The sequence below is a fragment of the Corvus moneduloides genome, chromosome 1, assembly GCF_009650955.1.
Source record: "Corvus moneduloides isolate bCorMon1 chromosome 1, bCorMon1.pri, whole genome shotgun sequence".
Taxonomy (NCBI): Eukaryota; Metazoa; Chordata; class Aves; order Passeriformes; family Corvidae; genus Corvus; species Corvus moneduloides.
In genome coordinates, this window is record NC_045476.1 from 63949064 (window position 1) to 63976768 (window position 27705).

Consider the following 27705-nt stretch of genomic DNA (forward strand, 5'->3'; position numbering starts at 1 on the left):
GGGAGTGTCTTCATGGAAGGTTCAAAACCAACCACTGACACTGACTGTAATTCAAGAGACTTTTCTATTTGCTGCTAAAAGTGAACAGGACCGAAGTTAGGTGAACTTCAAAAAAAGCAAAAAAGCAGAAGGATGGGAAACCAGTTAGAATCTGAAGGAAAGTGGCAGCTGTGTTGGCAGGCTTCAAAGGGCACAATGGCACAACAACGACATGACCTTGTAACACCAACATGGTGAGCTGGGGTCCATGCTGCATGGGCAGGCAAAGCTGTGGGCCCAGGAGCCACAGCCCAGGAAGGCTCTCAGATGCACACACTCCCTGGGAGCCCTGCAGCTTTAGCAATGCCAGAGGAAAAGACTCTGGGCAATAGGAATCCCAGTCTCCAAGTACACAAGGACTTGGAACAAACACCAAGGAGAAAAAACAATCAGACCTGAGGCAAACATATATAAATTAAATGCAGGCTGTATTTACTAAGACACTCAAATGCTAAACCAGTCAAATACTCTTCCTCATAGTTATTTTCTAGTCAGGCAAACCACAGAATCACAGAATTGTTAAGATTGGATGAGACCACATTATCTACATCATAAATTTCACTAAGCGTGTTCAAAGACTACAAAATTTTACTGAGATTATATCAGTATAAAGTCGTGCTATTGTCCCACCTCAGTGACAATTAAGCTGGAAAAGATGAAGAATTGGTAAAGAAAACCTGACAAAAGGCAGGTTGGCCACTGGGGCAGGAGGCAGTGAGCGCATACCTGCTCAGCAGAAGAGGCAAAAATCGAGTATTTCTCCTTCAAACAGCAAAACACTGGAGCTTAGACATGCCGTGATGATTTTTTGTCTTTTCTTTTATACCCCTTTTATACATTTTTACAACTTCTGTATTCTTAATGCTTTTTGCCTACATTCTTGGACTTGTTTGTTAAGCTAGAAGACTAAACATTTTAGAAGCTTCGTAGTTAGGGATCAGAATGTCCCAGACCCCAAGGTCCTCTCCAGAACACATTCTGTAAACTAAGACAGAACCATCCAGGGGAAGGTTCCTTGGGGAGGGGGGGCTCACTCGAGCCTCTCATTGGGGAATTTTTGATAGATGTGCTAATTAATAAAACCTATAATGTTATACCAGATCTTTTGGGAGGTGTGCATTGCAGTGTGCCTTGGGGTGCATTCTACCTGGGCATAGTGCACCTAAGGATCCTTAAAATAAATACCAAGGTAAAATCCCTTTTTCCCTTCCAACCATGTTTGACTCTTGATTTTAAGACCAAGAAAAGGCATCAACATGAACTGACCTGCTGAGGGAGGCCAGGAACAGCAGAGCAGCACCCAGGGCAGTGGCTGCTCATCTTTCCAGAGCTTCGTCCTGGCCAAACAGGCAACAGGACTATGGATATTTTTGCTCACAGAGACATCGGTGACTGCCCTGAGTGAGCCCCAAGAAGGACAAGGTTGGAAGTATGGGTCCTCCAATATCAGCCCTAAAAACTGTCAGCTTGGTATTTGCATTAATTACCCAGGCACAAAACCCAGGAGCATTCCAATGAAATATGCTGATAACATTAAATTGGAAAGCATGGAGAATAAAAGAGATTGAAAAAACTCCCATAGGAAAGATCTGGATGGTCTTCAGGACTGGATATTAGAAATAGGATCAAATTCAGTTGTACAAACAGCAAATTTATGCACTTAAGGGCTGGAGGGAATTTCTGTTACTTTTTTTTGGAGGGCCTGGTTTATAAGGAAGAGAGACATGACCACACTTGTTTCTGGCAAAATGATTTGGCAGATCAATAGAATGCCTTCCTGGAAAACACAACTGTCATCCCAGAATACGTCAAAGAAGATGTATTTCCAGTCAAACTGAGGTAAGATTAATACCACTGCCCAAAGGAGATCTCTTTTCAAATACTACAGACAGGTACTGGACAGCTTTGCTTACAAAGTTCCACTACCTGGAAACACAAAGAGGCTCCTGAAGTCTAGCAAAAAATTGAGTTGTGAGGGAATGTGAATGCACCAGAGTTCACATACCAAGATATAAAAGCAACTAATTAAGCTACAGAAGATGATGGCAGAACCTCAAAGGTACAAGGACTGCCAATGAGTCAGTGGAAATTGGATGTTAAAAAAAAAAAGACTTTGTATAAGTGTATAGTCAAAAAGACTTTGACTAAGTGTAAGGGACAGAGGCAATAAAATGAAGGATGTTAACAAATTACTGAATGGGAGCATCCCTGGGACAACTGTCCATGGAGGTGGGGTTTCCTCAGTCTCAGTGAGTTCACAGCTGGTTGCTGCTGAAGGCAGGAAGTCTCAATGCCCCCTCAGAAGCAAGCACTGGACCTACCTTGTGTAAGCACAAACACTCATCAAAACACTCTTGATGTCAGCACTGGCACTTGTCAAGGTACACTTGGGAGGGTTCAACAAAACCATGGTTTTGCTGCATTAGGTAACTGAAATCTCTTGAGAAGAGGTACAGTAAGCTCCAGAGCTGATGCAAAGGAGGGATTGAGCAGCCCTCAATAAGGGTGAAAGAAAGAGTGGGTGACTCCCTTGGCCACTGCAGAACCAGCGTGAACCCTTTTAATTCTGGTCAGGCCCAATATCTACACTGATGCTTTGCACAGCTGCCTGCAGATGACCCATTACTGACGAGCACCTAATAGAGATGCTGTTGAGTTACTGATAACAATACTCTGATTCCTCTTAGAAGTGAATATTAAATGTTTAGGATACTCATGCCCTGGGGGAAGCTCAAGGACTTCTATAAGGTCTTGTATGCACTTTCCAGATTTAGAAATTTTGACAGATGTTCTCTTCAAATGTTTAGCTTGCTGAAGTTAGCTTGCTTTAGTTTAGCTTGCTGAAGTTAGTTATATAGTTTCCCAGCATTCACTACACTCTTTCAGCAAAAGTTTATGCTTCCACAAATTTAATAAAGATTTTTTTATAGCTTAGGGCTCTACTTTTACTCTTCTTTATTTCAGGGGGACTCAGTTAAACTAATGTCGTCCTCCTTATCTAATGGACACAAAGGTTTTCATGCCAAGGAAGATGCAAGAGATTATAAAATGTAAGATAGTAAAGTAAGTCTAGAGTACAAAGACTGAGATCAAACAGAATGGCTTAACTCAGGGAGACTTTACAGTTGTATTTGGAGAAATGACAAGGAGAAGCACAGGTTCTTCACATGTGGGTCTGACAAAACTACTGCTTTTTAAAAGATAGAGCTGTTAATGTTTTAATGCTCTGGAAGATTGTAAGTTGTGTTCTCAAAAATCTGGAAATTGTGTCTGGCATGAAAAAACAAAGACACTGATCATTCTCTGCCTTGTACAACACAAGTATTAGAAGGCAACAAAAGAGGTCAGTAAGCTCAAAACTAATTAAAAAGAACCTTTACTGGCACAGCTGCTGATTACAATGTGCAATATATTGCAGGAAAGCATGAACACTAGAGGTCTGTACTGGTTCAAGCTGGGAATGGACAAGTTAGTGGACGTTAACTGGGAGCTGCCAAACACACAGAAAGACTGTACCTGACTCAGTGTTGGGAGTTCTGGAAAAGGGCTCAGGGGAAGCCTCATACATGCTTGCTCAGCTCTTCCACTTTTCCCTCACCATCAGCCCTGGGCTATTGGGACTGGGCAGTTGGCCAAGTGCCCCTCTGACCTGACCTGGGCTGCTCTGCCTGCACCCTGGAAGGGTCCTGTTTCTCCTCGGGGTTACACATGGCATCCAGCTCCAGGGTTGCTGATGGTCAGTCAGTTGTTCTTCCTCCACCCACCACCCCAGGGATGGACATACCCAGGCTGTTCAAGTTGTATTTACTTTCAAAGTAGGCCAAAGAACAATTCCTGAACAGGTCCATCCATTTTGTCGTCCTGCTTGGTCCTTACTTTGAGGACAAAAGAAAACAGCTGGGGAGTTGCTGGCATTCCCCCACCCCCAGCAAGGTCTGTCACAAGTGCCTTGATTCCCAAAATGATCCTGTCTGGAAGGCAAACACCATGAGGTCACCTGCCTGCACAGCTCCTTGGGACTGAGTCCACAGCTTGCAAACAGACCACAGATCTGAAACACTGAGAAATTTTTAAAGCCTATCCTAAGTAACATGGCAGGATATGTCTGAGAATATTTTATCAGTATAAGCCCCATAAAGGAAGCCATGTTATGCTTTATTATTCTGATTCACAGCACTAAAAATATCATAAAAATCGAAACACTCTCGAAGATCCAATAACTCAATCAATGCTATTAAAAACTAAGCTACAATCTAACCATTATACACTATCTTGAAAACTCAGGCCAAAAGATACCACCTCATAGATGGAGTCATGTTTTGTCTGCAGTAACAGTACAGGCATATAACTGCATAATTTTAATAGAAGTCCTTACTGTAAAACAAACAAAAATCTAAATCAAAATACTTGTGAAACATGGTTAAGATTATTTAAGCAAGATAAGACAATCAGCATTAAAATAATATGCATTTCAACATTAAAAAATAAATACTTTCCTATGGTAGAAATGAAACAGGAATAATTTATCTTGCCTGCCAATCTATCCTAGAAACCATCTTTGTCAGCTTAAGTGGTAGTTTTAGTATTAATTACAAATAAAACTGGCATGTTAAAAAAAAAAGAACAAAACAGATTGGGAAAAAATCTTAGAGACACAAAGGATGGAGAAAATTACAGAGAAAAAATACCAACACTATAATTAACAATACTGCAGAATGAGATTTTCAGAAACATTTGCTGAGTCATTGGTACAAAATTTTCAAAAAGGCATGGCAAAAACCTGCATATGTTAAGACCTAAAAATAAAACGTTTCACAGGAAAAAAGCACATGTGATCTATTGCTTTTACAAAGAAAAAAGCTGCTATGCTAATAATGGCAATTCTGTTTCCAGAGGTCTATTATTTTAGTGTACACAAATTAAGTAGTGTCATTTTGTTTACAGAAGCAGCATTTTTGAAGCATTATCTCAAGTCCATGTGAGCCTATCCCATACAGACTCAATAGCATAAGGGCCAGAACAAAAAAATGAGCAAGGTCCTCTTTGCTCTTCCAACTTTCCCAGTCACAACAGTACACAAGAGTCAGAAGCTGGGAGAATTTTATTAAAAAATAGGGCCCCAAATAAGGAAAACATCCTTATCCAAGATGATGCATATGCATGCACTTAAATTCTACCTTGAATCAACTGTAGTACTTATATAGGAGGTTTACCAAAATGAAGGTGGGATTGGGAACCCAGGAAAACAGATGAGCTTTGGATATAGATGGGTTCCCCAGCAGAAAGAGGCTGCTCCAGGAAGCCAAAAAAAGTTTAAAAAATGTGGTGGGAAGAGAAAAGAGGACAGAACAGGTCAAGTGTTTAAAGAAACAGAAAGAAAAAACAAGAGATTACAAAGCACTTCAAGTCAAAAGAAGAAAAAAAGAGGTAGGTAAAGATTTTTGAAAAAGGAAGAGGTTTGCATTTGAATATGAAATGAAGAAAAACCTGGGAATTATCCCTGTAAATTTAATAGAAGCTTTCACTTTCAAGCAGAGAAGGAAAATGCCTATTAGCCAGCTTCTGAACAAAAATTAACTCTCCAGATTTAAGAGACTGAAATCCTAACAGTTATGGAAGAAAAAGAGCAGAAATTACAGGGTTCTCTTGAGAGGCCATAGGAAGAATTACAAAGTTAAGAAAGGCAGAAATAAAGGGAGTACATAATCACAGTACTATAACGTATCTTTGTCAGCATCAGTGTTATAAATAAATGACTGGCTTCATGATATCTGATATCATTGCTGTGTCTCCTTGAACACTGTAGGAATTCCTTATCATTTATTCACCCTGATTTGTCTCCACAACTCCCCATTACGTACACCTGAAATTTCAGATTAAATATGGTGCCAGACAAGGACATCAAATGAGAGATCTGAGGTAAGATGCATTACTGAAAAGGAAGACGGGGTTTTAGTTGAAATCAGAAGAAAGGTCTGGATGGGCCGAATGCCAGAAGGAAATTATCAACAGACATATGGAGACCTTCAAGAGAAAACAACAGGTTCAGGGAAATGATGGAGACACTGATAAGAGATAGATGCCGTATCAGCTGCATGATTAATGCTAGCCCCTGTGGCAGACCAAATTGTGAGAAGGAAGCCCCCTGCAACATCATGGTTGAGAGGGCTGCAGTAAAAGGAATGGGCACTGTCAGGGTACCAGGGCACATGAAGATGAGGAAGCTTCCCATAAAATTAAATATTTTCCCCCAGTGGTGTACATCCTCTACCAAGTATTAACAGGAATAATAGATATGGAAGGAGTGGCTATCAGAGGACATTTCTAGTACAGCCTGTCTTGTACACCAAAAATAAGGCAGGTTGACTATCATGAAACAAGGAGCCAGAAAGTGGAAAAACTGGATGAGAGGGAACAGAATGGATGTTTCTATCTGCCAGTCAGTAAGAGTACAAAGGACAATTTGTATTACCTTGCATTACACTCTGGTCCTAAACCATTTTCAGTATCAGCCATGAGCTAACTAAAATATACAGCAAGATAAACTCAAAAGAGCCACTTAGCTGGCAGATTTCTGTATCTCACTACGTGGGACACTTTAATTCTCCTTTATACTCATGCCTACCCAGAAACCTCCTCTCTGCTCATCTGCTCATACATGATCTTTCTTTGCACTTCAGGGGGGATTAGCTATCTCCATACCCCATGAACCAATCTGCTTTAATAGCTCTGAAACGTTCATCTCCTCCTTCCCATCAAAAGAATTGCTGAATTTCTTTTTATGTGGATGGTTAATTTAATTAATGACTGTGTCTGTTAAGTTAGCCAAATGGACTAATCAATCAGAATTAGATAGCTTCTTGTAGATATGGCAGCAATTTTCAGTGTCTACTCAGAGGAAGGAAAAAAACTACTGAGAAAAACAGTTGGTTCTTGTCTGCACAAATTGAAGTTTCACCCCTTTTTAAAATATTCTTCCAGTACTTTTCTGTCCTTGTTGCAGCTAATATGAAAGGGAGAAAGGAGAAAGAAACTTCTTAATGTTTCTACTCCTACTAACTATTTAAGGTTTTCTTCAAAAAGAAATTAGGGACTTAAGAATGAGTTAAGTCCTCAAAGGATTCTACACAAATGCTGAGTCGTACCCACTCTCAGCCCTCTCCTGGAGCTCAACTTCACATTTCACAAAATTACTCAGCTTGAATCTCTGATTATGTTTCCTCCAAATACTAACATTTGCTCATCTTTTCTCCTCTCCAGGACTTCTCAGTTAGATCCCAAATGTCATCTGACTTAAAAATGCACTTAGTCCCTTTATCCCTTAATAGCTACTTTGCCTGCAGGACAGGATAGTAACTGCCCTGCACCCTACTGCAGACAGCAAACTGCAGAGCAGCTCTGCAGCCCTGAGCAGGGCCTCCACTCTGGCTTTAGAGAAGGAGTCTCACAGTTCTGGCTTACAAACAGCATGTGTTTCATTTCTGAACTGGCTTCATTTCTTGATGGGAAAAGGTTTAGGCAGGTTGAAGACATTCTTCCTTAGTTTCACCAAATTTCTACTACATATGGCTCCTATTACTAGCATAAAAAAAGGAGAGAGTACACAGCAACAGCTGCAAGGAAAACTTGTGAAGCAACAGCGGTAGCTGGAAGGCTCAGGCTGGTGTGACCATACCCTGCTGGACATGCCTTGTGCCCATAAACTGCACCTGAAGTACAACCAGTGCCATTCTATGGTGCCACTCTCCATCTGTAGTCACAACAGCATGGATTTTTCAGCTCATCCTTTACAATCTTTGCAATTCAGTTTGAACTCCTCTATCTAAATGACCATATGGGCAATTTCATGAGAATGTAATGATGAACAGATACTGCTTGCATTTTCCAGGGGAAAAAACTTAGAAGCTTGTATTTAATTTCTGCAGCTAGGAAAAGACATACTTACAAACTAACCATTTACTCATATCACCACAAGTTTCTTACCACTGTTTTAAGGAAATCTAAATAATGCTCCCTATCCCAACAAAGTAAGATCAAAGCATAGCTAAAGCAGCTCTGAAATCATAATGTCAGGTTCTATTTTTTATGACAAATATTAACAATAATTTGATTGCATTTCTTGCATCGGTATTAATATTTCCTAATACAAATATTGAAATTGGCAAATAGCATCTGATATGATATATAGTGAACAGGGGTTTTTTTTAAATAAGGCACTTTAAAGGATTATGTGGCACAAGCACTGCAAATTCAGTATGGCAGTTAATTCATGCTGCTGGTGATAGAGGGAAGGTGATGACAGTCTTCTCTTTCAGACAACAGAAAGATTTAATCCAGTGTCCTAACAAGGAAGTTGCACACACAGACACACACACAGACACACACAGAGCTGTCCCAGTATCCATGGGAAGACACCGCTACTCAAGATACCACAGTGCTAAACTAGACACTTTAACAAGCAGAAAGAGCAGACAGCAGGTGTTTGCAAGATTCTTGTCAGGCAGAAAGGTGAAACAGGATTTTTCTAGCTCTAAACTTCTGTTTTCACAGGCAGAATTGAAAGCTGTCTGGGAAAGGTTCACTTCGCTCCTTACCCAGGTTTCCTGACAGTACTGATGGCAATGCAAGTGTCAATAAAACCTAACTCTTTTTTTGTTGATGAATAATTTACATCAGTATTTCTTCAAGCAATTACTTCTTTTTTTCTTACAGAAATTTCACAAATCCCATTAAAATGAGCAGGTATTTTTAGACCATGTTCATAGCCTTACTACAAATCGGTTTCCTCAACACCATTCTGCTCATATACTTGTTACTTATAAGTCAGGATAAAAACAGCTTATTTTAGAATTTGAGAGGATGGTAAATTAATCAGAAAGGGAAAAGGAATGGACACGAGGAACACAGGCTACACATTTTCCTGCACAAATGTACTAGTGTGGTCTAATCCTAGTTTTTAATATGCCTCTTCTGTTTTATACTACATGGAAAATTATTTCCCAAGTAAATTCACTTGTGATTTCAACCACATTTCAATCCAACTCTTTGTGCATTGTCCACAAATGCTATATGGAAAGAGAAAAACTGAAAAATTAAATGGGCAAGTACTATACATGGCCCTGGCAATACTTCACACTATTGAAAACAAGTGCACACATTTTGTACAGGACACCTGTATGATTTAGTGAATGAACTTTACTAAATATTTTTATTTGGTAGCTTCCTTCAAGATTTGCCCTCAAATTTTAGCTACTGTAAACATGGTCTTGCCCTGGAGCAAATACACAAATTATTCCTGCACTCATGAATATTTCCATGATGCTCTCTGAAGTATTCGCTCAACACAAATACTGACTCCTCCACTGCTGAGTGCTCCTTGGGAGAGTTAGCACTTCCCTCAGTACTAGAAAGCTGTAAGGTATCTGTTTGGTTTGGGTGCCCAGTCTGAAACTTGACAGAGATGTGCATTGCAGAAATACAGTGTCTTTTTCATCTTAACATTTCAGATGTGTCCTGCTCTGTGTTGCAGTCTGGACAACTCTGGAGCTCTTGAAGCTCTTCAGTGCTGATCCCAAGTGTCCTCCTCATGGTACGCTGAAGAACAAGGAACTGTCACTACAGCAAATGGTGAAAGCTTCAATATGGGGGATGTTTGCCCAGAGCCATGCAGAAAACCCCTGTCAAAGTGACTGGGCATCACCACTTGCTTTGCACACACACAATTTACAATCTGGGAACAGGCAAACTGGGGCTCTCCAGCAAACTGCCTCATTGCCAGCACAGCCTTGCTTCACTCCCAGCCCACTTCACATTGGCAACAAACAGCGTATGATTACAGAAATAATAATAAAAAAAAAAACCTTAAGATGCAGGAAACAGGAATACAAATGGGCCAAATTATGCTCTGCTTCAGCTTCTGCCTTTCATCACCTTTCAAACTCCACCCCACCGTACCTACCTCTCTCTCCCTGGTCACACTCCCACAGCTCCTTTACTCCCCAGCCCATCACCCCTTCTTAACAATCAGCATTTCCATGCCACTGCTTCCCACTTCAGCATGATGCCAAGAAAGAGCAGGAAAGGAGTCAGTATCTCCTCAAGAGAGATACAGTTTGGCAGTAATGCTGAACCTATCCATCTCAAAATGGGCAACTTTAATGACAGCAAAGCTTTCCCCCACTGTGCTGTCATTTCTTTTACAAGCACTTAGGACGATCACCCCCTTAACACTCATGGTTACCTGCTGCTTGAACTTTGCATTTTATCCTGAATATTTAAAAGGTTGTATGCCCCAAGAATCTTTTATGCAGTAGTCACCAAGAATAATTTTTTCTAAACAGTGTGGATTTTTATCTAATTATGGAGTATTTGCATAAATTGATTGAAAAATTATAGAGAAGTTTGGGGTTTTTGTTAACCTAGTGATTGCATCAATTGTTGAAGTACCTGAGATGTTTCAGTGAAAAAAAGACCAGAAGAAAATGGTTACCACTACTTTTATCTTTGTTCACGAAAGATGTTAACTTTAGAAAAGGGTATACCTGAAAACAGTTTCAACATGAAACATTGCAAACCTTAAATCTAGGAACTAGATTAGTTTCCAGAAACTATTCTGAAGAAGACAATATGCTAGAATTTTAAAAAGACAGAAACAGGCTTGAAACTCTAAGACATTGAAAAAGCCTCTTATTGGTAGAGGGGCTAAGGAAAAATGAGTCATAACATGAAAAATATCTTCAGTGACAGGCAAATTAAAGAGCAAGAAGCTGAAATTACCCCCTGTAGCACTGTAATGTCTCTATTTTGATAAAGAAGGTCAATTTTAATAGCACAGATCATTGTGTGGATCAGAAGTCAAAGGTCTCACACTTCAGTTGTGGGTGAAACAGCATTTTAGCCCAAAACTATGCAAAAAAATTCAGTTGCACAGTTAGGAAAGACAAGGAAGGGAGTCTCTTGAAGAAGCAGGTTGCAAAATATCTCAAAATATCCACACATGACAAATGACAAGAAGGTTTGTGAAATAAAATTCATGGCACATCTTAAAAATGAATGAAGAGTCAGAAGACAAAAGAGTTCCTTAACCACAGAATCCTCAGGAGCCAGGTTCTGAGACAACACTAATCACTTAACCACAGTCCAAGAAATTATCACAGCTCCCTCAAACTTACAATCATCAATTTTCACTTAGCATAGACAACTACAAGAGTACAACTAGCTTCAGAGAAGCAAAAAAATCCATTTCCTAATGCTGTTCTAAGTCAAATTTGTCTGGCTTGCCAGACGGCTCTGGCATTACTGATGACCCAGCAGGTAACTTTGCTTCCCTGTGTGTTACCTACCAGTAAATCATCCTCTCTAGACTCAAAAGGCTCTTCAATTTGAAGAGAGGGAGGATGGGGGAATATGATAGAGGTTTACAATATCATGTGAGCCATAGACAGAACTAATGCAAAGCTGCTATTCACCTAATTCCACATTAGTAAAATGGGGAAGTACTTGAAGAAATTAGAAGACCAATTTAAAACAGATCAAAGAAAACACTGTGTCACACAACAAGTTGTGAATCTCTGCATCACTTTGCCACGGGAGGCTGCACAGGCCTCAGAAGGTATCTCTGAAAGGGACTGAAGTCGGGGACAATGAGCTCATAAACAGGTACTTTATAAAAGGCACACACAGGGATGTGCCTTCTGGCATCGCCAATCAAACAGCCATGGACGTTAAGGGGGTGAGTGGAATGGAACCTGAAAGTGGCCCAGCCCATGTGCTCTCTCACAGCATTTCCCATTTCCAGTGCCAAGACAGATGGACCACTGGTATGACACAGTTTTATTTCTTTTGTGTTTAATCACTCCCACTGCTTCTTAGGGTGAAATGAATACAGTAATTTGTTATTTTAAAATTACTTTTCTATCCAAAGTCATTTTCTGAAACTGAGAGAAAATACATTTGTACTTACAGGATAAAAATTATTTTTCCACATATTAGCACAGGATTGCTTTTAATTACATGGTTCTTATGCACATCATGTAACCTAAAAGAGGTGTACAGAGCAACAGTGTCCAGCATCACCCTGCTGGCTGCATCCATTGCAGAGACTGCTCCACATCTGTAACTGGAGATCCATTTCTGTAAATGCAGTTGTGACAGTTCTCCATCTGCTGCTGCATGGATGGGACTACAATTCAATTCATACTGATAATCCTACATCAAAACTCCTGCAGGTTCAAGTATCTCCCCCTTTTCTTATCATAGGTATCACATCCTTCCTACCCTAAAACAAGCTTCATTCCTCTATATACAAAACTCCCCATATTCACACCCCTCAAGACAACAAAACTCTGTATTAAGATCATTTATGCTGGCAGGTGGCATAACTGTGGCTGGTTTCTAAGCAGTAAGAAAGGGAACAGGATGAAATCCTTGACATTACTAGTGGTGACCATATATCCACCTAAACTTGTGCATTGAATGATAAAAGAAGTTAAGAATTAAATTCTAAGGTTTGTAGCTGGTTCAGTCATGCAGCATTGGTAGAAGTTCTCATTTGACAGATGCTCTGCTGCTACCATCCATTTCTTCTACACACACATGCATGTGTATACATATATATATCTCCTATATAGATATACACACAGAGCTCCTCTATATGTTATATATCCATATAAATTTATATAGGATAGAGTTCACATCCCAAGGAGGCATCTGTCAACAATACACTGTGCATGAGACATCCAATTTGCTTATTTGTTTTCTCTTGCTCCTTCATCACACCTTTTTCCTATCCCTTTATTCTCATCTTTCATGTCATCATCATCTCCTAAATCAAGACCAGTCCATCGCCTTGCTTGCAGAACTGTCTGTTTGGAGAATTCTAGCTCAAAATTCTAATGATTAGAAAATAGCAGACTACATGCTCTCTTTCTTGATTCAAAACCAAACAAAATTATTTCATTCTGCATAGCTACCACTGTGTCTAATGTGCTAACAGACATTTTCAGCATTTGACATAATTTATTCAGTCATGCCCAAAAATAAACCACCTGTAACTTCTCATGCTGCCACCTAAGCCATGGTCTAAATTTCAGAAAATACACATCCCAGGATGGAAACACTGGCAGCGTCAAAGCAGATCCAAGTATATTGAATGCTTCCCACAGAGCTTTAAATCTGAATCACCACCTCCTTACATCTCCAGAATGCTTGCCTCAATGAAGCAGGCTTATGATTCCAGCAGAAATGAAAAATTTTCTTTTTTGTGACAATGCAAATCCTTATGACTATTTTGTCTTTTCCTGTAGCCTCTCATCTTTCAGCCATGATATGACTATAGACAGAAACATTATACACCCATTTATAATAGAGAATAGATTTCTAAGAAATATCTTATTTATTATTATCTATTAATCTTATCTATTTTTATAGTGAAGTGTTCTCTCCAGGATGAAAAGGGACCTTCATACTTGAGTGTATCAGTTCCAATCACTACTTTTCAAAGAACTAACCTCTTCATTTAGAGGTTATTACCTATTCCTTTTTCTTTACCAGGACTGTCATATTTTCTGTAGGTCAGAAAATATGTGCACCTGGCTTTTCAGACCTGGGCATTCTTTGCAACCTGGCAACTATCTGGCATCAAACAGTTACATTTTGAATGTGGCACAGCAAAGCACTACAGTGATGGTGCAAAGTGCATCCTGCAGGAGCAGATTAAGTGCGCCATCAATTCCAGCAGATGCAGAAGTGAGAAGGAACATATCCTACCATTTTGGCATATGCTTTTTTTTCCTTCAAAGGGCACCAAGTTAATGTCCTTCCAAACAGCTGAATATAATCAAGATGAAAACTTAAGTCTGTTTAGAAAGAGTTAAGTTCCATAAAGCAACTCCACAGCCAGTTTGTCCATTAAAAAAAAAAAAAAATTTTTAAGGTGCAGAACAGCTGCAGACCCTTTTAAACACTGTTATATAGCAGTGTGTTAGAAAGCCTTGAAAGAACAAAAGAACTGCCCTGAAGAGCACACAATAGTATATTCCCCCTCAGAGCCTTTGACTCTAATCCTGAATGGCTCCTTCCATACAGCACCTCATCACAAGGCCTCTAATAGCCTCCTCAGCAAAGAGACAGGGGATAGAGACCTCAGTGTCACTTCTGAAAGCCACCATTCCTCTTTGCAGTCCTGTCCTTTTGCTCACCCAAGGGTCCACTCGCAAATCCTGAAGTGAGATGTGAAACAGCTGGCTGACGGGGTCTGCGGCTGGGAGCACCCCAGCATCTGCAGAGCCACCCTCTCAGCCAGGGACCTGGTCACGTGCTGATGGCTCTGGCTGTGATCTGCCTCTGAACGTAGAGCTGCCTCTAACTGAAATTTTAATTCAGTGAATGATGAGTCTGAATTTGACCAAGCATTTTTACAAGAAACCTACTTTCAAATCTCCTGTCATCTTTGCTTGGCAATCTCAGTGATGTGCTCACACTGTTCTAACAAAAGAACTGCTCCAGCTCCTCACTTGTCCTCATCCTGAGGTAACCCAGTGTCCTAAAGGAACCTCTGCAGCAGAACAAAAGATATAGAAGGACTTTTTTAAAGAGACAAGGAAACCATCCTTCCCTTTCTTCACTCTGCTGAGCCATGGGGAAACCGGGCAACCAGCTGGGAGGTTGGTCCCTATGGGATGCCCTTCTCCACAACCAGCAGAGAGAGAGAGAAGTTGTTCACAAAGGCAAGACATTACCCTCCCACCAGCCTCCTGCCCCGACCACCCTCTGCAGGAGCCCACGCTCTCCCTGCTGGCTACAAATATCCTGGGAGATTTGCTTCCTAATTTAGGCACCTCTGACAATCAGGTGGGGGAATACGCTAGGAATACAATCCAGCACCTCAGCAGAGAGTTCAAGAGCCTCTCAAAACAGTGCTCATCAGTTCTTAGGGAACGTCATGTGTGGTTTTGACAACATTAATTCAGATAAAGGGCACCACAGTTTATACCTACAGCTCACACTGACAAGCACACATTCAAGACTGTATTCTCCTCTTCAGTACAAAAATGTATAAAGATATCCTTATTATCGTCCTTACTACATATTTATAGAATCTTGCTCAGTACTTTAAATTATTTATGTTTCTAAAAATAATTCTCCTAACATGTCATGTGTTGCTTATTATAAAAGCTGGATTTAAGACTCAACTTCTAGAGTGCAATGAATTTGATAAGCAATCATCAGGGAGGCTAATGTGGCTGGAAGAACAAGAAAAAGCCTTCCAAAAACTCCACATAACATTGTAGAATTTAATTCTGAGCTAAACTATAAATTAAAGCTAACCAACCTCCAAGGATGCTAATGGCTTTTAGGTTAGAAAACATACAGGGTTATAAATATTTTTATACACTCCGACTTTTTTTCCCCTCAAAAAAACAGAGCCAGATATATTTACAATTCTACGACCAATTAATGAGTTCTGTAATGCTTTTTCATGGGAATATTTTCAGTACATCTGGTAACACTGCTAGTACAACTGAAATCTGCTGCACTCCATCTTAATATTTGGAGATGAGAATTAAACTTCAATTCAGAAAAATAATTATAGCTGTTTCTTAAATTACAAAGACATACACAATGACGAATATTTTCTTCCAAGCTTAGTGACTCTGCATATAGCCATCACTGTTTGGGGAGGGGTGATGTAATCTCAAACACTGATTGCCATAATCATAAACTTACAAAAAAGATAATTCAGAAGTAAAGTGACTAAAATTTAAGGAATGCCTTCACAGGAATAAATGCATTCTCCTCTTACATTTGTTTTCCTTATGGATCAGCGATGTGTGAAAGTGGAATCAACTATGCTGTATAGCAGTTAGAGAATTAGAGTGTAAGGACAGATAGCAAGATGTCTGAGACACCTCAGATGCCCTGAAAACATATCTTTTTAATTAGTGCTGGCCAGGAATTTCCAAAGTTCCTCCAACTTTTCCAGAGGGCAAACTTAATCCAAAATGTAACAGTTAAAACTATATATATATTTCCCCCCCCCCCAAGAAACACCTCCATATATCCAAAGAACCAACTCTGGACACTCACATTCAAAGCCCTGATTTGCTTGATTCAGATCAAGGACTATAACTGAAGTCTCTCTAAAAAGAGGTGTAACCTAATCATTGCTCTTCAGACTATATTTGGATTGTAATCAATTCCATCATTTCCTCTCTGTGCCATACAAGTGATTCATTGGACCAAAAGAAACAAAAACAAGACTAACTGGAAAATGTTGGCATATCTGAGATACAACAGGCTTTGCTTTAAGTCTCCTGGACTTACTGTCAGTTCTCTTCCCTCTTTGTTCACAAACTGACATTTTCCCTCAAGAACTTACACGAGATATTTTGAGCTGCTAAGCATTCATTATATCCATTAACAAAGCACTTTTGAAAACGCAGCACTTTTGAAAATCAGTTCATTATCCAGAATATGCACTGTGCATTTCAGAGTGATATTTTTGGCCAAGAATATGTAAGAGTTAAAACATTCAAAATGAGAACACAAATGTGTAAGGGAACCCTAGAGATACACCCACGTTTAAAGGAAACTTAGCTTGTGGGAAAACATAGTTAAACCAGTGGCAGATGGGTGATGCACTGCAGAACAGATTCCTGCTCTTCCAGCATCTGCATCATCACCTTACTGAGTTCAGACTTTACACAGGTTTCGTATTTTGGTTACGAGAGCAAAGACCTGCTACACCTTCTGCATTACAAGAAGTGCCCATCATCACTGAAATCTACTCACATTACACTTTCTTATGAAATATTTTAAAGGGAGACAAATTTTAACAGAGCAGAACCCTTTTCTAAATACAGCAGGCTTTCTCTTCATTGTGGTGCACAGTCTCTGGGGTACAGACAAATTTCTCATGGAGAATTCCAGCATTTTCAAAGCTTATTTCATATTGGTACAATAAATCCTACAGCTTTTCATTGTGGAAGACATGAAATATAACACAGAAACTTTTCTCTGCCTCAAGCTTTTCAGCATCCACAGAAACTATCCAAATATATATGGGTTTGGTTTTTTGTATTGAATTTGAGTTTAAAATATCCTCAAATAGGAATCTATTTAACACCAGAAACATGAGCAATCTCCTGAAATGCAATGATACATTCTCTATAGTCTTAAGCCATATATACAAATAGTATAAAATTAACATTATTTAAACAAATTAAAAACGGAGTAGATGTGCTCTCCCTTAACTCAAACATCTTTTTTTATACAACATTTCACTTTTTAACAGTTTGCATCCTAAAATTCTCTTTGAAGTTCAATAATGCATTTGCAGAATTAATATATAATATCAGCAGGAAGCACACATTAAGGACAAAGTGAATCTTAGAATGAGGTAACTGAGAAGCAGGAGATGAAGTAGTACTATTCTAGGTATTACAAGCTGTTTGAGAAATTTTCTTAATACACAGGATGATGATACTGTTCTGAGACATGAAGTTCATACTTCAGTCCATGTAATCTGAGCATGCACGAAGTGAAGCTGCCCGATTCCCACTTAAATGAGCGGGAGTCAAGTATACTCAGCCCCTGAAAGACCTAAGTCCTCTGAGATGAGGCAACACTCACACCATCTTAATTTCAGATTACAGTGATTGGGTCTATAAGCATACTTGGGTATGTCTGCCTGAATCCATGTATGTGCTTTAGCTTCATTCACAGAAAGTGAAATTAAAGGTGATACTTAGTCAGAAAATGCAGACTTAGACTTGCTACTCAAAAGCACTGGAGTGCAGTAGAGCACAGGAGTTTCTTTTTGCAGCAAGGCAGAACCCCAGCCTCACACTCAACAGAAGTGATGGTGAAAGAATGATTATTTATATTGTACAGCTATTCTCTAGATTTATGTTTATATATTTATATATTATTAATACTCCAGTTGTACTATAATAAAGAGTACTATTTATACCATCACACCATCACCTCAAAAAGGTGATGAGATGTGTAGAACTGCAAATAAACTAAAATTGCAAGACAGGAGCAGAGAGCAAATCCATTCAGTGTCCCAGAGGTGACCACATTCCTGAAGCCAAAGGAAGCCCCCTAAGCCACCTGATCAGTATTCTCCCTCCCCACCATCTAATCACAGTCCAAGTATTTAAAGGCTTTTGCCCACACTATGTTGATATAGTTCTGTGCAGTATCATAATTTTCTATCCCAAAATCCTTTCATTTCATTTTTCAGTATATTTTAAAACACAGAAAGGACCATATAGTGAATGCTCAGAAAATTCTACTTTGTTACCATCTTTGCCACGCCCTAAATGGAGCATAAATAGCACACAAGCTTTACTCTTTTATCAGTTTAATCAGGAGTTTCCGTTCTCTAGTAGTAATTCAACACACAAATACCAGACCCCGCTTTGTCTAATGAGAGTGTATTAACATTTTTTTCCAAATCAGTTTCCCCTCCAAGCAATTCCTTTTTTAATCTTCAAAGATTCTTAAATAAGAAAAACACACCAAAATAGAATCTTATTCATCTTTTCTAAATGAGCAACTTGTTGTAATGAATTGAAAAACAATTCAAAATAAGCAATTATTCTTTGTTACTTGGCCACTTGAGCCCCAGCAATTTATTCAGAATACAAATACATATTTTAGCAGTACTATTGATACGAGTTTATAAAAGGACACGGAAAAAAATCATGAGTTACTATCCCAGACTTGCGAAATATCATTTCCAAAAGCACAATAACACTCTTGTCTTAAACTCAATTTTTTCATAGTTGTGCAGCATAGAACCCTACACTACAACTGAAGAGAAGTCTATGACTGGGTAACAACAACATACTAAATAGTGAATGAAACACTGAATGCAGTATTTCATCCAGTGAGAAAAAAAGAAAGCTTCTAGAAACCAAAAGAATAATAAGCACAAAACTAAACTAGTTCGTTAAGTCAAAGTTGGTGAAAGTGCTAAAATGTTGTAGATTTTTTTTGGTGTAAGTCAAGACTTAAAAAGCTTTTGCAGTATTTTTTAAGAATGTTTTTGATTGCATTTCCTCCCACTGTTGCTGTTTCTCACCCATCAAGAAGGAAAAGAAACTATTGCCAAAAAAAGTCCGAATTCCATTATTGTTGCTGGTTTTCTCAGAAAAACTGATAAATTAGGTGGTATTTTGGCAAAAATACACTTTTTTTTTCCTAATAGAAAATCCTCTTTACAGCAATTATTTATTTTATTTTTGATAAAAACACAGGTTATCACTGGCAAGCCTACTGTAGAATTTCACAACAGAGTTCACACAACTCCAAAAACGAATTAGACAGAATTTCAATTGAAATTGCTGAGACTTTTAAACATTTATCTTACAGAGGGAAGATTTCTACCATGACATGTTCAGAACTGGCCAGAACTGAGGTGGATTTGTACCTCTAAGATCTTCAAGGATCAGAAGGCTTTCCATTTAAAAAAAATAAATACATCAACAGTAGGTTTTATTTTAGTCTAAATAACAATAATAAACTTTTCAATCCATCTGTCATAAAAAAGAAATGGTTATGTGTGACCATCTATGTCTATATAGAAAGGGTGTGTGAAAGGAATCCCCCCAGCCCACAGAGTCATTGCAGGGCAGCACCTCTGAAGATGACAGAAGCAGAAGGTGTGAGGTGCCACATTAAGTCTCTCCTAGGAGAATAACCAGGGCTGGGGCACAGGCTCAGGCACAGGCCTGTGGTCATCCACCACATTACCTGTGGTGTTATTCCATGTATCATGCCCTGAGAGAGAAGCTTCCTGGAAACAGACATTGCTGCCATGAGGCTGCGAAGTTTTAAAGCCTAGGAAGTGAGAACAGAGTGAAGATAGCCTTCCCAAGGATGCTGCAGATAGTTTTCTTTCTTGGGAACATCCTTAGAGACAAAGACCTCTCTGAGCATGAAGGCATTCATGTTCTTCTAGTTTTTCTGCACAGTCCTGGGATTAGAGACTGAGGGCAAGGATTTATCCTCAATGTAAACTTGGACTTTGGTCTAAAGCATCTTTCTAAGTCTGAAAATTAATAAAATGTTACAAACAACATACGACCTGAAGACATAGCTCACCTAAACAATTTTTAGTACTTCTCTTGAAGCCAGGCAACCTGGAAAAGCCAAAGTGGAGTGTCAATTCCTTATACAGGCCACAGGGCAGAGGCCACAAGACTGTCCTGTGTCACTTCACCTGTAGCAACAAGCTCGAAGAGAGAGGAAACAACAGTGCAACTCTCTGAAAGAATCCAACATGAGATAAAAAGGGGCAGGAAAAGGGGGAGGAAAAGAAGAGGTTCTGGGAACAGCTGCAGACCAGCTGGGCATCCTAAAATACAGCCAAAGCTGGATGAGAAGCACAGCAGGGAGCACTCGCCACCTTTTGTGTCCTTTGGCCTTCAGTGTGAGGAAAGACAAGACACACAGGCAGCCTGTGAGACTGTAAAAGGCAAAACCCACCTATGCCAACTGTTTGAAGTGCCCAGTCGTGTATCTGAGTAAATTCTCAGCAGAGATACATATACATGCAACGCTACAAAAACAGAGTACAACATATTTTGCAAGATGGAGTCAAATTGTTCCCTTCTTCACATCCTCTACAAAATGCTTTGTAACTGACACATGGATTTTTAACTAGAGCCCTCATTCCTTACTGTTACTATGTAAATGAAAGAACATGTTCTCCAAATCTCCACTGAGATGCCTCCTGAAACACTTAAGAGTTCTCCCCGACACTAAACCATGAGGAATAGCCTGAAAAACTACATATACTATACCCACCACTTCAAGGTTAATTTTTCTAAATCAAACAGATATCACAAATTGTCACCCCTGACAGTGACACAAAAAGGAATTACAAATATTCTTAAAAGAATTTGCTGTGCTTGTTGATGATTGTTTTTATCTCTTACATCAATTAGTGGATTATAACATACTGGTACTACTTTTATTCCTTTAACATTAATTCATTATTGTCTTAAGAACAGACATTCATTAGTAAGCCTTCTCTACCAACGCAATCAATAGTAAAATCTTCTGTATACAGATCCTTGGAAATTTAAGGAAAGAGATAAAAAAGAATTCTTACAGTGAAATAGATCCAAATAGTTCCAATAGTTCGCTAACCATTTCACCCAAAATATCTCACGAAGTTTTAAAAGAATGTATTTGAAAACCAGCACAGAACTGTAATTTTTCAGACAACCAAAGTGCAAATTATTTCCAAATGTACTCAGGGAAAAAAAAAAAAGAAGTGCTATCTTTCCACCCACATGAATATTTATTACTGTCTACAAGACAGTATAAAAGCATTTGACACAAGTGAAAGGGAATAAAATTACATGATTGATACTGGATCCCTAAATACTCTACTTCTCCCTCTTTTCCCCTTAAGATCATTTAAGTTCACTTTTTAGGGAAAAAAGGCAAACAAGGATTACTGGAAAGTGACATTTTCCCTTTCCTTTAGTGAGAGGTCTTATTAGCAAAACTAGATCCAGATGACATGAAAAATGCAGCAGACCCAAATCCCCTGGGAATGCTCTTAATTTCACAGTCCTGCTCCACCTCCAACTTCACTGCTTGAGCCCCTGCTGGGCACAGCAGAACAGCTGCACCCCTCCAGCTCAGGCCCACCCACTCTTGGAGGTTACATGCAAGAGGGACCAAGACCAGCTGCGCAGTCTCTGCCTGCTGGCAGGGCTCACACGCAGGCTCCTGTGGCTTCTGCAGAGGTCACAAATCTGGGAGCTGCCAGGATAATTAATCTGCCCAGCGGCTCAGTCCCTGCAACCCCTTTTTTCTCAGAGCCATCAGAGCCAGATAAATTGGTCTGGTGGTGACAATGTTCCCAGCCACTACTTTCCCTTGATCCTTCTCCATGGATGCATGCCAGCTACAAAAGTGTGACCACTGGAAACAGACTGCAAAAGCCATGTGGACGTAACTACCCTGCTAGCCATCTTTCCTAGGCTTTCCTTTTCCACAGGCAGCCATTTAGTGCTTCAGGTTCATGGATATCCGAACTGTGGTGGTTTGGCTGCCTGTGCACGGGATAGCCATGGAGCACACGGACCATGGATCTGGCATTGCTTGGAAAAACAAGAGTAGCTGCAGCTGCACAGCTCAGCTGAACCATCCAAGCATACTGTTCCCAGAGGAAAAGGTTTTTCCCCACACTCCCCCTGGCATACAAAGGTACCAAGATACTTTCACAGCCAGATTGGGCTGTGCTATGTCAAAATATAAGGCCCACAAAGTGATGTACCTCTCTCAGCAGAGGAATTATTCAGTTGTTTTGACTGGGAAGGCACTTTGTATCTGAAAAATCTCAGTTCAAAGACAGGAGATTTGCTCTAAAAAAGGAATTCTGCAAAAGATGTCTGGAAACTGAAGAGACAAGTGTGCTCTGTTCCTCCTGGAGACCCTCCTGGAAGCAGTCTGGGTTGGATTTTCTAGGGTTTTTTAAGCTCACTCGTGTGGTTTTTTTCCAGTACTATAAGTCTCTATTGTTAACTTATGCATTATTTAAAAGATTCTGAGTTTAAAAATAGCTCTAACCCGCCAAGGGAAAATGGAAAAAGCAGTGAGCTGAAAGCCACAGTGTTTCTCTTGTCGATTGTTTCAGCATGCAAGACATCACAGCTTTCTCCCGTTTTCATTTCAATTTAGTAGCTGTCTTTGACATATGCCCACCCATTTTCACCATCAAAGTATCAGAGGACAGCTCATTCCTGAGGGTGCATATTACAAGTCTCTGTGCACCACTCAGACAGCAAATTACTACAACACTAGGTCCTGGGATTTTTGTATATATTTAAGTTAAAGCCTTTGTGTTTGGAAGCTCTGCATTCAACCCCCACGTTTTGAGTACACCTATTAGGTGAGCAGCTTACACTCTTTAACATGTCAATGCCCACAACACCCTTTCAAGTTACAGACTGTCTACTACCCTGCTTGACAGACACGGACCAAGTTCCAGTGGGATGAAGTGATTTGCCCTAGACTGTAAGTGAAGCAGCAGTAGATCTGGGGAGTGCCCATCCCCAGGGGTGCTTCTGGCTACTGGATCACCTCTGCTCTCCCTTCAACTGCAAACAAACACCAGACATGCAGGATGGGTGGGCTACCAAGGCAGCTCAAACACAGAAGAAGCTCTTGCACACATTAACTCTGCACTATGCAAACAGCTACCTGGGGCGAGCACCAAGCCTTCCTCAGACACTTGAGACAAAAAACATAAGTGGAACCAAAATATTAACATCCTGGGGCATCAGGAAGCAATTAGAAGTATCTGAGACCAATCTAAAATCAACAATGATTCTGACTCTCTATTTCGTTTGTAAATTGAAATCCAGAATAAGACAAGCCTGGAAGTACTTAATAATCTTCTGTTTATAAAAGTAGCAGCACTGAGCTCCACAACAGGAAAAGAGCAATCCTCATGTAACAACTATGTACATGTCAGAACTAGAAGACTGCTCCACACTGCAAGAGAAACATACATATGTTGATTTTAGTCCAAAACACTTCTCTGGAGTTTAGCTGCATACTGATCTTATACACTACATTAAATGGTGTTTGTGAATGTTTACTCCCAAAGAAAGGAGAAAAATGAGAAAAGGACAGAGGGGGGCAGGCAGGAAGGGCTACCCTGTTTAAAATATAGCAGGTTGTTCACATACATCAAAATTCCTATACTTCACATAGGTATTCCTTCTGTGAAGTATAAGTAATAGCTGGAAACCTGTATGGGCAATACCCTATATGACAAAGGTACAAGAAAACAAAGTTATCACTGTATAAATAAGCCCATGGATAACAACAAGCATTTTTTAACAGCTTGAAACCATATAAAAATAACTCCAAATGAACTCAAGACTTCTGAGTTAAAAAACCCCACCATCAGCATCAAGCTCCTGACGCAGATCTTGGGACAATTCAAGAGAGGTGGTGAGGATTAAAGCACTGGGGCTGCTGCTAAGATAACAGCTTGATATTTATGCACTGGGGAGAGTCTTAGAGAGTTCTTTCCTTACACAAGGTCGCAAGCATGGAGACTGTTGCCTTGAAGTAATAGGTGATTTGTTTTATAAGTCACCCCTTGTTATAGAGGTACCCCCCCAAGTCATGAGGAGTAGCAGAAGTACTGAGCATGCAGTGAAAACACCACGAGGCTGCTAAACATAACAGCAGCTGAGGACAAAACAGAACAGAAAAAACAATGTGTATAAATATACCTGCATGGTCCCCTTGAAATCTCTCCCATTTTGAACACAGAAATATGCTCTGCAGTATTTTGGCAGAATTGGTACAGGACTAAGATCCATGCAGAGTGCAGTAGCCCCATAGTGCAGCAGATACCACATGGTACCAGAAAATTTAAAAATTAAGAGAACCACATTAAAACTTTAAGCAAAGGTTGCGGGCAAGACGAAGATCCCCTTTGATTACTTAGATCCTTATGTTTCCAGCATGGAGACAGTTCATTCTTTCCAAGTGCAAACATGATTTGAAATTAATGTGCAATAAAGTTAAGGGACACAGATGTCCTGGACCTGATGTTCTTAGCAAAAATAACCATATATGAGAAGAGACAATGCAGCACGCAAGCTAAGAAGACAGTCAGGCAAAGTCCCAAGGGAAGGAGGAGAAGAGGCATTGCTGAAAAAAAGTCACTTGCAGAACTGCAAGAACAGTGTCGTGCTGCTCTTGATGTCAAGCCAAGTAACTGCAGTACTCACACTGGAAGAGTTCAAAGGGGCACTTGATAAAGGATATACTTTCCTGCATCATGTATTCTCAAGACAGTTGGAAAGTGTCAAATTCCAGAAAGCCATCACATTCAGTATCATGGAATTGAACAAAAATCTATCACAAAGACAGTGCACCTGTGTGACACTGAAAATTAATGCTTTTCCAGATATATAGTTCAAAGTGTTGCATGTGACTGTTGACAAGCAGAAAACAGTGCCTGGGTTAAAAAAAAACAGCCAGTGTGATACCAGGACAGTAATATGTATGTATTCTCTCTCTCTCTAAAAAAAATAAAATAAAATCACACCAAATGACAGATTCGGTCAATGGGAACAACACAGGTATAGAAAGGATGCAATGGAAAATGCAATAGTGGTGACAGGTAAATGCTTGCACCAAGTTACAGCAAGGACAGAAAATGCAAGCAGCCATTTTCTAAACTTTAGAGATTTAGCAATACCAGAATGAGAAGGTAGATGACAGTATCAACAAGGCAGCATCAGCCGCCTCCTCTGCAGCACAGGTGCACTGATGCTGAAAGAGATCAAAAACTATGTGATATTTTGGTAACTAAGCCTCCTTAAAGGACAGTGGAAGAATCAACTGAAAATTTTAAGACCCTATTCATTCAGAACTGGACACCGGCTGAAAAACAATGACATTTTCCAAAAGTTGTTAAACCTCTCCTGGTTTCTTACTAGATGTTCGGCTTGAGACTTTGGGGGTGTTGATATTATTTTAATGCTGGTTTTTTGTATCTGCATTTTGTGTTTAACATCTTTTCTGTATTAAAAAAAATTAATTGTAGAAAAACTTTTAAAAAACAGTTTGCAGTTAAAAACTCCTATAACTCTGAAGACATTAAATTTGTTCTAATGGGGAAAACTATCTTTATACAAAGGGGACTAGACAGGACTACTCAGTTTTGCACTTCAAGCACACCACTAAAACTAGCCCTGGTATTATAGTAATATAATCTCATTACCCATTTATTATACAAATTAGGAATATGACCGTTTATTTGCAAGTTATTAAACAGGGTCACAGTTTAAATAAAAACAATTATTTTAAGGCATAGCTGCGGTATCTGTAAGGAAAAGCAAAGCAAGAAAAAAACCCAACAGTTCACAAACAGGAGTTTATCTGTACACCCTCTAATTTAATTCAACTTTTGTTAGTCACTAAAGCAGCAAATTCTTGTTGTTCTTCCGACTGATGCTGACACCAGCTTAGTCACTAAACAGCTACCACAGACTACTGAAGCATTTCTCTATCTCAGTTCAGTATCTGTCCAGTGTCAATTCTCACACAGTAACAAGTACCTAAGGAAACAAGACAGCTAGCAGACCTACTCTAGGTCCCTACTTAGGCTGATTTGTTGAAAAAACTCCTCAAATCAGGTTTCTCACATCCCAGGTAGACGCTCTAAAGACTGGGCTGTCGGAAAGCTTTTGATTTTCTACACATGCTCAACAGCCACCGTGCCTGAAAAGCAAATTCTGCAGCCAACAACTCTGGTCCCCCAGTCAGGATGGCAAACCTGGTCCAAGTTCTACATCAGGCACTGGGAATTCTCCTTCCCATTAATGAAGAAACTTGTAGAAACACAGAAACATTTCTTACTCCAGCTTCAGTTTACTGACAGCTGTGTCCCCAGTTTACCAGCAGGAAGGCAATCCCATTTTACCCATTTAAAACAGCACAAAAGTATCATCAGAATCTGCTGCAAAATACCTAACACAGCTTCAGCCTTTTAGCTTCTCCTGGTGGTTTCTCTATGTATTGATTATTCTTGGCTCTGGCTCAGTCTTTCACTGGCAATTTGAATTCCTTTGTCTCAAGGCTCCTTTGTAGTGAACTGGAAGATTTTGGCTGCCATATGGTCTAAGTGGAGGGGAAAGGATTCTTGATTTTTGAAATGCTCCTCTGCCAGCTCCACTGCTGACAGCGGTGAGGTGCCTCTGACAGATTGGTGTTCTGCCTCTTCCTTTACGTAACAACTATAACCCACAGCAGAGGTTGTCAGCTGCATTCAGAAACCCCAGGGAAAACACGACTGCATAGTTACAATAAAAATACAGCTTAAAAATTATACAAACACTTACAGTGTCCCAGTAAGCATATCTATAGCAGTTTCTACAGACAGCTGGTGTTTAGGACCACTGTCCTCTGATTAGGGTGTTGATTGTCCACACAGACTTACAAAATCCTAAATGCTTTGATTAGGTGGCAGCAGATTTCAGGGCCTGGGATCTCAAAGGTACTCAAGCATTGGCCTCTTATTCCTATACAGTATTTAGCTCCTCCTGTTTGGCTTTCCAAGGTCAACTGAAAGAGACTTGGTAATAATTCCTGTAAGTTCTATACTTTGAAAGCAGGGAGATGCACATTCCTGGAGTACGCAATGCACCAAAAGGGGTTTTAGGTCCAAGGCAAAGTTCTTTTTTTAGGATATGTGCTTGCAGCTTCTGCTGAAGTCAACCAGAACTACTAATGTTCACCCAAGGACAAAATTTGACATATAACATTTTTTTATGCTATACACAAGTCTAAAAAGAGATAATATGAAATGCATAACTGAAAACGAACTACTAGATTTGGATAAAGCAAAACTGAAAGGCAGCAGTTGCTCACGTGCAGGAGCATGACTTAGTTTGCCATAGCCCATGTGCAATTTGATTACCATTCTCTTTTTCTGCTGGGTGACACAGCTGAAACAAGACTATTAAAACATCTTTTGATGTATTTTTGTTTAAATAACATACAGATTTCTTCCTAGAAATATTGAAGGACTAGTGGGCCAACAGTACAGAGAACAACTCATGGTTTGTTCATTCCCCACCATTCCCCCAAGACCCACACTGTCAATTAGGT

General features: G+C 39.7%; 1 protein-coding gene across 1 annotated transcript in view; it reads right to left on the reverse strand.

Annotated features, from left to right (window-relative positions):
- The window catches only part of ADAM22 (ADAM metallopeptidase domain 22), a 138663-nt gene that overhangs the window by 70672 nt on the left and 40286 nt on the right, over window positions 1-27705 (reverse strand).